The sequence below is a fragment of the Chenopodium album genome, chromosome 3 (genome assembly GCF_948465745.1).
Source record: "Chenopodium album chromosome 3, dcCheAlbu1.1, whole genome shotgun sequence".
In the NCBI taxonomy this organism is placed as follows: Eukaryota; Viridiplantae; Streptophyta; class Magnoliopsida; order Caryophyllales; family Amaranthaceae; genus Chenopodium; species Chenopodium album.
Window position 1 is genome coordinate 56658098 of NC_137836.1, and position 10447 is coordinate 56668544.

At 38.0% G+C, this 10447-nt stretch overlaps 1 non-coding gene across 1 annotated transcript; it reads left to right on the top strand.

The window, feature by feature from the left end:
* The first annotated feature begins 638 nt into the window (after positions 1-638).
* LOC145625761 (small nucleolar RNA R71) lies at positions 639-745 on the top strand. The gene has a single exon (XR_014110666.1). It is a non-coding gene; the product is annotated as a small nucleolar RNA R71 (small nucleolar RNA).
* Positions 746-10447: the final 9702 nt, after the last annotated feature.

The following is a 10447-nucleotide window of genomic DNA, read 5'->3' on the forward strand; positions in this document are numbered from 1 at the left end:
CCATGTGCTTTTGCAAATTGACCAACATTGCTCTAATTTCCCCCAAAGAAGGGTCGGAAGATGAGGGGGGTTGTTGTGGTTGATTCTTCTAGCTAGCATTGGGATGATAGTATTTCTGTTGTTGTTGCTGTGGCACCTGTGGTTCTTGTGGTGGTGGATTTTGAACATTAGTGCTCCGGTATGAAAGGTATGGATGATTCCGATACCCAGGATTGTAAGTGTTGGAGTATGGGTTATTCTGCCTATAAGCTTGGAAGGCATTAACTTGCTCCACGGAACTCCTGCAATCCTGCTCCCAATGACCTACAATACCACAATTTTCACAGAAAGCCTCATTAGAATTATTATTAATCGCAGAAACATTAGCTACATTAGTAGTGCTCAGATTATCTAATTTTTGATAAATAGAGGTCAGTTGAGCTTGCAAAAAGGATACAGAGTCGACACTATGTTTCCCCTTGTTAGCAAATCCTCTAGGATTCCCATATTGGGAATTGTGTATCGCCATATCTTCAATAACCTAACCTGCATCATCAACATTAAGATTCATAAATCTCCCACTAGCTGCAGAGTCTAAAATTATTCTAGAAGAATTTCCAATGTCGTTATAAAAGGCTTGGATTAACTGCCATTGTGCTAAATTATGGTGAGGGCATTCTCTTTGTAAGTCCTTGAACCTCTCCCAAGCCTCATATAAAGACTCATCGGCTTCTTGGGCAAAGTTCTGAATCCCACTCCGTAGTACTGATGTTCTCTCTGCAGGATAATACTTATTATAGAAATTCAAAACAAGAGTTTCCCAGTCAGTTATACCAAGTGTAGTTCTATTTAAGCCATTGAACCATAATTTAGCTTTTCCAGTTAAAGAGAAGGGAAAGAGAATCTCCCTGATTTGGTCTTGAGTGACCTCGGCTTGCCTGATGGTGTTGCAATATTGACAATAGTCGGCAATGTGAAGATTCGGGTCTTCACCCTTTGCTCCACTGAATTGCTTCCTCTCTATCATCGTTATAAATTGGGGCTTGATCTCAAATTGAACCCCATCAAGAGCCGGAGTAGGGGTGAGATGTGGAAAATCCGTAAGCTTTGGTTGTGAATAATCACTAAGCTTCTTTTGAGCCGCCATCTCTGATTCTGTGTCTGATGATGTCTCTGAATTACTAGAATCAGTTGGAGGACTGCGGTGATTATTGTTATTATCACCAGAATCCGCCATGATTTGCTTATAGAAGTTTTTCTGTCTATGGAAGGAACGTTCGATCTCAGGATCGAATGGGATGTAACCTGATCTGGAACACCTGGGCATAAACAAAAACTAGAAGCAAATATGAGATTTGTCTCAGAGAACTAACGCTCTCTGAGACAAAAGACAAATAATCTAGACTACAAAAACAATCAGAAATAAAAATAAAACCGTTTCCCCGGCAACGGCGCCAAATTTTGACAGGGTAGAGTCGTATCCCCTAATCAAAAATATTAATTCTAATTAATTCTTATAATCTAAATTATTTAAGTAACCAATATTTATAATTAAGTAAGAAACTAAACTACTAAGGTTGAGAATAGGAAGAAAACAATATATGAAAGGATCTAGGGCATAGGTTCACCAATAAATAATATTCTGGGATAGAACGAAGTAATTAATAATTAATAATGCATAGATAACATGATTAACATGCTCTCGCAATTTATTAATCAACATAGATCTAACAGGCTCTCGCAATTTACTAGATCTAAGTTCTTATTGAAAATAGCCTTTAATATCAAATTAACATCTGCTCGATTCATCAATTTAATATTACTATACTTTTACAAGCCGCAATTGTAAAACATTAAAACAATCCAATAAGAAATTATCATGCAATACCAATAATCAATAATACTCAATCATCAATGCATCAATTAGCCAGATTGTAAAGGGCTCTCGCTACTTATTACAATCACACAATTAATTTATCGGTATAAAATCTCATCTCTCGAATCTTGACTTAACCATTTATAAATTAACTTGCCTATTGAAACTAGACCTAAACATTAATTCTCATCTCTCGATTCTTGAATCAATATTGTCAAACTCATGCATAAAAGATAGGCCTAATCTAGTCACAGAGCATTAAATCAATCAATAGGAAATTAATCTAGCATTGATAATCAACAACAATAATTTACCCCTTCATATTATTTATTAGATCCCCATAAACCCTAGAAATTAAACTACTCACACATATTAAAAACTAAACTAATCAAAGTAATAAAATAAATCATAATGAGAGGAATAAAATAAATAACTAAGATTAAGGGAGAAGAAATCGTTACTAAAATAAATCTGGGATTAATGAAAGAAATTAAGAACAAAGGTTTAGAGAGAGATTAAGAGAGAGAAAATAAGTATAGAGAGAGAGTCTATGAGAGAAGGATGATCCGTCAAATTAAGCGTCCTAAAAACGTACTTAAACAAAACTAAAAACTACTCCTAATTAGAAACTAATTGCTCGACAAAAGAGCCTTTCTAGAAACACGCGCCCGATCGGGCCCGCCTTTTTTCTCGCACAGGTCTTCTCACAGCACCGCCCGATCGTGCTAAGCCTCGCACGATCGGGCGCGCCTTGGGCCACGCACCGGCACGCATCTTGCCCGATCGAGCTAAGCTTGCCCGATCGGGCCCTTGTGGCTCCTCGAGGCTTTGGACTTCCGATTGGGCTCGACTCCTCGGCCCAATCCGGATCTCCTCTTCGGGTCTTGAATACTCGGTCCAAACCTCGGTATCCCGATTACCGAGCCCTTAATCACCGGCTCTCACCGGTCTTGGGCTCCAAAAGTGGTCGTGTTCTTCTAGCTTCCGTAGTCGATCCATTAAGGCCCAGGAAAATGCTCCAAGAGTGCAATTTCCTGTAAAATACAACTAAAACTACGAAAACACTAGAACACACAAATTAGTAATAAAAGTGGCTCTAAAGAGCCAAAAACACTACTAATTATGACCAAGGGACGGGGGTAAAATACTATATAAAATGGACACATCACCTTTCAAAATCCTTCATGTTTAATATGGTAATTTCTTTTACTCATTTAAACATTTAATTAATTCTATACCATAGAACTTAATTTCCAACATGTACTAAGAATCGTCTTTAGCTCGGTCCATTGTCGAAAATACTTTCAAATCTAAACATTTAGCATTTGATGGTTGTTTCACAATAGAATTCGTAAACTTCTTGTTGGACCATTACTTTTGCTCCCACTAAACTTCTTGTTCATCAGAATTTCTATGTTTCTCCATAAGTCAATCCTCTTATTAACTTTATGAGAAAACACGTTCCAATTCCCTCATGCAATGCTTCCTTTAATCCTATGACGGATTCCATGTGCTTGCTTTCAAATCTAGCATTATTTAGATTTTCAAAACCCTTAGACTATTCCATAGTCACTTCCAAAATCCTATTTTGGGTAGGCGGTTTTTGTATCTATTTTGCCATATTTCATATGTGCAATTTTGCTAGATCAATCACGAAAAGACTTGAGCATTCCGATTGGTGAATGGGATTTTATTAAAATCAACTCCTTGATATTAATTATATCCTTTACAACCAATCTAGCTATGTATGCATATACATTTCCACATTTGTTAGTTTTCTCCTTGAAAACTTATTTGCAATCGATGGGTCTTTCACCTTTCATGCAAGTTAATCAAGTTTCAAACATGATTTTCAAACATGGAGTCTATTTCGGATTTTCATGGTCTTTAACCATTATTCGGAATTTGGATTTGTCGTAGCTATCTTACAAGACATTATTCCTTTACTATCTAATAGTAAATAGTATGCTTGTAAGTCTTAGGTTTGTTTCTAACTTAATAGAAAATTTATAGGATTCAATCCAAGCCTTTGGTGAATTCTATACCTATACGGGGCAATTGCATCAAACACTGAGTTTTAAGGCGCTTTCAAAGCCCTTTTATTATGTTGATCTTACTCCAACATTTTTAATGTTTTGTGAGTAATGAATTCTCTTTTAAGGCACTTGTAAAGTCCTTTTGAGTATTCTTGATCAAGCATTCTCATGAAGTCCTTTAAGGTCTTCCGAGATTCTCAGTTCTAGTTTGTTGCTAAGTTCGATGGTCATCGAGTTCATTTGTCTCCCACTTGTCGTTTTGGAAACGTGTTACTTTCCAGAAAGACACTACTTAGAGCAACAAACAATTTTTGTTCTCAATTAGGATGTGGAGGTAATACCCGTAGTCTCACTTGAATGCTTACAAAGAGACATGTATATTGTCTTTGGGTAAAAGTTCGTTGTGAAACAAACAGTTAGCTCCTACTTGAGCTATCTTAGTCTTTATTGAGCCATTCAGCTCCCACTGAGTCACCTAGCTCCCACTGAGCCACTTTGCTCCCACTGAGCTAGTGAACTCCCACTGAGACTAAGAGCCTTAGACATATACTTGAAAAGACTTTTAGAAGTTATTTCTATCCATAACTGAATATGGCGTCCTTTCTTAGCTTCGACACATTGTTTAGTGTAACATTAGTCATTTGTGCAAATCTTTAAGAACTTTATAGGAAGGGTTGTGAACCATCATTGTTCGAGTCATTTTCAAATGACACCGAGGTCTCCATGAAGACACACTATGTTCTTTGTGGAGTTATTTATGAAAATTTCCATTCATAACTTTGAGATAGTCACGCTTGGCTCAAGCAAACATCGCTCGATCTAATCTAGACGTTTTGATATCTTGCCAAGTCGATTTTGTACTTCACTGAACTCTTGAGCTACTCAAGTCAAGTTTGTTCACATTTGATGAATATAGCCATATCCTTTCAAATTCTTTGTGAAACGTTGAAGTAATTGAATCCTCTTTAGCCTTCGGAGTCAACTGTCTATACCAAGAACAATAGCTCTCTGTTTTGTCGGTTTCAACAAGTAAGACTTGCTTGTCTTAGAACGATTCCAAATCGAGCAACTATCAAGAGTCTATATAATAGAGCCTTTGATTACGTTCTTGTCGATGTGACATTGCTAAAGATGTTCGGAATGCAAATCAAGCCCATGACTTGAACTTAGTGAGTTTATCATGTTTAGGGAAATGTTTGTTTATAATCAGGCATTCTTGACCCAATGCTTGGATAACCATGCCATTCAAATAAATCTCGCAACTATTGCTCATTACTTTGAATGTGAGTCTTTCCATGTGTAAACGGATCAATTGCTGATTATGGGACATAATAACCAATACTTTTTCCAGCCTTTGGCTTAAAAGGTCTTTAAACAAAACATACGACCTTACAACTGATGTAGCTCTTCTTGCTTCATTCTAAGCTTGTAAGTCGATAACTTAGCTTAACTTCAATAGTTTGAGGTCACTATCATAGTGGAACACTCAAGCAGTATCCGATACTTGTGAAGATAACGAATTGCTAAGTTAACTACAATAACATGAACTCATGAGTTGAAATGAAATCTAATTCCTTTTCATCGTTCCTTCTTTCCTATATTTCTTATCATACAATATCTCATAATCTTACTTTAAGAATCATTTCTTTAAGTACCTTGACTCTTATACTTTGTTAGGCATAATCAAGCACCTAGTGCGCCGTAAAACAAAGTTCCATCTTTTCCATTAATTCTTACTCGAATTACTACATCAATGAGTCCTACTCAATTATGTATGATGCGAAAGGATACGTCGGTTGTCAATCTTGAGATTACAACTCAATTCCTCATGTTTTATCAAAACTACCTAGTATTTTGAATACATGATGTCCAACCGTCCTTTCGGACTTAGTTATAAAAGTCATTTATGAGAATTGTATTTTAGAAATGTTTTTCCTGTCTTTGAGATCTATTCTCAAGGATTTCCTTTACCAATCATGGAAACAATATTATTTGATTTAGAATACTATAAATATAAGTGCTAAGTATAACCATTTATCAAGAACATAATAAGTTTGAAATTTAATAGCATTCATGCAAACTTCAATCTTATTAAACGTCTTATTTACGCATAATAATTGTCCCTATTTGGCGAAAATAAGGCGATTCCAAGATCCGAAGAAACAAAGAGTGGTTAAGCATGCTTTGGCTTGTCTTAAACACTCAATCTTCTAGGGTAAGCATTGCCTTGCTAATGGCTCTAAGCCACTCTTGGTTAGACAATCGTCGCATCTAATGCATCTTTGACAATGTATCTCTTTTTCCACGGTATGTGAGGACTCCTCACTCATACCGATGAGTTAAACCAAAACCAACGTGCACACCCGGTGTGCCTTACGCGCCTTGGAGAAGTGATGGCACCTCGCTTTGGCGTAGCCTACCATCATCCTCGTCTGGTCAATAAGTGTCGTTTTGGAAAGGCAAGTTTGACTCAATATTATTAGGGACCTAGGATTTCTATGTTGGTTGATTTAAGTGAACTTAACTAATCATCGCAACATCAAGAAAACCTAAACATGCATCTAACGAATAATTCACATATATATAAGCATAAAATATAAAGCGAAATTATAGATGCATATTGGCAACTAGCATGACCCCTTGAATTCTTCAAATCTTCAAAAGGTCTTCATTTGCAATTCAAGGCTTTGTCTTCCAAGATACGCCGTCTTCAAGACTTAATCAAACTATGCAAATTACTAGTGTCTACGACTAGGAATAATCTAAATATAAAGGTATAAAAATACTTAACGGTGCGTAGACCGTATTTAGATTTACAAAAATACATAACGGCACGTAGTCCGTATTTTCTATCCTAGTCGGGTCCCACTAGTTGCCATTTCATAAAACCTATGAGAGAGAATATACATTCCATTCATCCATTCACTATTTGTGAATGGCCCATGCAATTTACAAAATCAAACAAGTAAAATGCATTTAAACAACGCGCGCACTAGTAACTAATCTAGGTGGTTAATCCGATTAACACGCCTAATTAAAACTAGTCAAAGTTGTTTAACCGATTATGTAATTGACGTCATTAATAATTGAAGCTCCCACTAAATTCCGCATTTCCCTTAATTAATCTAATTAATTAAGTCGGTAGCACCCAAACTTGTCAAAATAAAATTTTGCCAATGCCGCTCAAAACCGAGGCCTAGCCTCCCAAAATTTTAATTAAAATAAACAAAATCAATTAAAATAAATAAAACGGCAAAATAAGCAATATTACGGCTAGTCACCTCACCGCACCAAGCATACGCACACACCCAAAAAACCGCACACACGGCCCATGGCACGCGGCCACATGCTGCTGCCACGGCACGCCCGCGCGTGGCTGCTGCAGCCCGTGTGCTGCTGCCGTGCGTGTGGGCGCAAGCAAGGCGGCGCTGCCACCTTGGCAGCCACATATGGGCTGCTATGCAGCCCGGCTCGCCAAGGTGGTGCATTGCCTCGTTTTGCGTGCCACGGCCTCGGGATTTGATCCCTTTTCGCGAGACAAAAATAATTAATTCTAAATTAATTTTAGAACTAATTTAGAGAGCAAAATAAAATTTTAAACAAGTCTAACTTAATAAAATTTTCAAAGTGCAAATAACCAAAATAATTCCAAGAACCATTCTTAATTAAATTGGTTTAGCTTGGTGCAACATAAAATTGAGGCAATTTCTCACTTTCAATTTAATCAATTTAAATTAAACTTGAGAATTTGACAAAGTAAAGGGAAGTTGGAAAAATATGAACTTTAATGTTCAAATGAAAATTCCAACATCTAAATTTTGTGAATCCTTGAAAGTTATATCTTCCAACATGAAGATAACCAAATTTCTATCACAAAAATCGAAACTTTATGTTTCCAATCAACTCAAAATGATTAAAACATCAAAGTTTAACACAAAATAACATGGAATTTAGTGGTTTTTAAAGTTTCAATCACTTATCACAAATAAAGATTGAATCTTTAACACTTAGGAAGCCTCAAAAATAAAACTTTCACACTAAAAAGCAATTAGTTTGCAATTATGTGAAAATAAATCAACCTTTAAGCATCAAATACTACCAATTAAGTGTGATTTAAGGGGACATAAAAATGCAGAAAATAATGCAAATAATCAACCATATAATCAACAATTTATGCCATTAATTTCAAGGTTAGAAAAGACTTAAAATTTTTCGTCTAAAACGAAAAACCCCTCGAAAAAGGCATTTCTGGTCAGAATTTGGCTAAAATCACAGGGCCCTTGGGGGAAAAAACCTTTCCAGAACACGTTTTCCACCCAAAATTCACTAGTCTTGGGCGAAAATCTGGGTTCTGGGCCAAACTCGACATTAAAACGGGATTAAAATAAATAAAACCGAGCTACTAATCTAATTAGCAACTTAAACCAGAAAATTAAGCCAAAATAAACCTTGAAAAACATGATTATAAAAATAAACGAGCGAGGCTCCGATACCGCTGTTGGGGTTTGGTGAGTCCGACTCACTGCGGAAACAACCCCGACCCAAGGAACCACTCGCAATTAATAAAACCATAAAGCATAAATAAATAATCACAAGAAAGGAAGAACGAATCTTACCCTCGAAGCGAGCTTCGCCCTTACAAAAACGGGCTCTTACTTGAAAGCTTCGAGCACCGCAAGCGCCGTGCCTCCAACGGTATCCACCCACAAAGGACGGACACGACTTTAAGGTCCGCTACCTTGGAGTTAGCAAGGTCCGACCAAAACCCGAGTGTTATTAGAGTTTAAGAGTTTTCCCAAAAATATGGAATGCTCTTTCTAACTCCCACTCAAGCAAAGAATTCTCAAGCCATGCCATGACTATTTATAAGGAAGTATGCCTTGTGAATTTCACTCATCTTTCAATGTGGGACTTTTCACAAAAAGATCCCACATGGAAAGATTGGTGAATTCAACCCTTAGTTAAATAAACAAAGGAACAAGTAACAAGTGTCACATGGTTAGGTGTGGACCACTTTCTCACTTGGTCCCCAAGGCATTTCACATGCAATGTGAAGTAACCATGTGTCACCCAACCTTGAGCCCCAAGTTGGGTTCGGTTGGCCCATTTTATTTTGGCCCGTGTCCATGACCCCTCAACCCGGGTCCACGGCTATTGCCACATGTGTCGCCACCGTGGCGCGCCGCCACCATGGCGCTGCCACGTGGCACGCTGCCACTAGGTGGCTGCCAATGTGGCTGCTGCCACTTGGCGGCTGCCAACGTGGTGGCCACGTGTGCTGCCACATGGCGTTTTGCCATGTGTGCTGCCACGTGGCATGCTCCTATTGGGCATGCACTCCTAGCCTTTTGCGTGGCTAGGATTTTACTTGTTACTTGATGCATTTTCCCGTCTCGCCAAATCCTAAATTTTGGCTCGACATTTGAGATTCTCCGACGCTCGGTTTCGACGCTCCAAGCTCGAATTTTCGACGTCTAAATGTTTAAAACTCGGGCGACGAATTAATTTCTTCCGAATTAATTCGTCGAGTCAGTTCGTATATTTTGCTTGGGTGTGACCCGAAGGGTTCAGTCAAGATTAAGCTGTAATATTAATTATATTAATATTACTGATCGGAAGCGGCCTCCACCCAGGCATTCCGATCACTTGACCTTGCTGAATATATTAGCTTTCTAATAATTCTGAACCCGCTATCAGAATAATACACTTGTTTAAAGGACACCATTCCTTTCAACAGGGCCCTTCATAGTTTGAACCACTCCTTAGAGTAATTGCAAATGCTTGATCCGTAGGCCTAGTCGGCTGTGCCGGAGAAGCTCCCTGTTGGCGGGCTTATAGAGTAGCGGAGAGTTGCGTAATTTGATTATCTACAATTTTATTATGCGCTAGAATTTGATCAATTGTCGCATCTCTACTCTCCACGTGCTTTTGCATATTAACCAACATTGCTCTAATTTCCGCCAGAGAAGGGTCGGAATATGAGGAGGGTTGTTGTGGCTGGTTCTTCAAGCTAGCATTGGGATGATAATATTTCTGCTGTTGTTGCTGTGGCGCCTGTGGTTCTTGTGGTGGTGGATTTTGAACATTAGTGCTCCGGTAGGAAAGGTATGGATGATTCCGATACCCAGGATTGTAAGTGTTGGAGTATGGGTTATTCTGCCTATAAGCTTGGAAGGCATTAACTTGCTCCACGGAACTCCTGCAATCCTGCTCCCAATGACCTACAATACCACAATTTTCACAGAAAGCCTCATTAGAATTATTATTAATTGCAGAAACATTAGCTACATTAGCAGTGCTCAGATTATCTAATTTTTGGCAAATAGAGGTTAGTTGAGCTTGGAAAAAGGATACAGAGTCGACACTATGCTTCCCCTTGTTAGAAAATCCTATGGGATTCCCATATTGGGAATTGTGTATCGCCATATCTTCAATAACCTGACCTGCATCATCAACATTAAGATTCATAAATCTCCCACTAGCTGCAGAGTCTAAAATTATTCTAGAAGAATTTCCAATGCCGTTATAAAAGGCTTGGATTAACTGCCATTGCGCT